Genomic DNA, 522 nt, shown 5'->3' on the forward strand with positions numbered 1-522 from the left:
GGCCCTGAATTGGCCACTGAGTTAGCCTAGAAAGTACCAGACACTGTGCCGGGCCTCGGAGTTCCACAGCAGATAAGTCCCCACCCTTCCAGAGATGGTCACCAAGTAGAGGAAGTCTGGGTTAGACAACCGCAAGTATAAACTGTGAGCTGTGCTGGGGCGGGGTTGGCAAGAAGGCCAGAAGATGCGGGTGAAACCAGGAGCTCAGAGGCAGCCCTCTGAGCAAGTGACACCCCGAGTTCTCTAGGATGAACAGGGGTTTGGCAGCAAGGGGGCTGGCTGGGGAGGAGCTTGAGAGTGGCAGGCACGGAAAGAGGAGAATGAAGAGGGACAGGCTGAAGGGGACCCACCACTCGAGGTCTCAGGAATGGGGCTTGTTCATTCTCTAGGGGTTCATTCTCTGGGGGTCTAGATGGGGGCCCAGTGACATGGAAAGCCACTAAGGGTGGTGGCCAAACTGGTGTGTTGTGGGCCGAATGACCATTGAAAGATGCCAACCATTGTGCAGACAGAAGGATCACC

The sequence above is a fragment of the Marmota monax genome, unplaced genomic scaffold (genome assembly GCF_021218885.2).
Source record: "Marmota monax isolate L192 unplaced genomic scaffold, Marmota_monax_Labrador192_F-V1.1 WCK01_AAM20220418_F8-fsc00051, whole genome shotgun sequence".
Classification (NCBI taxonomy): Eukaryota; Metazoa; Chordata; class Mammalia; order Rodentia; family Sciuridae; genus Marmota; species Marmota monax.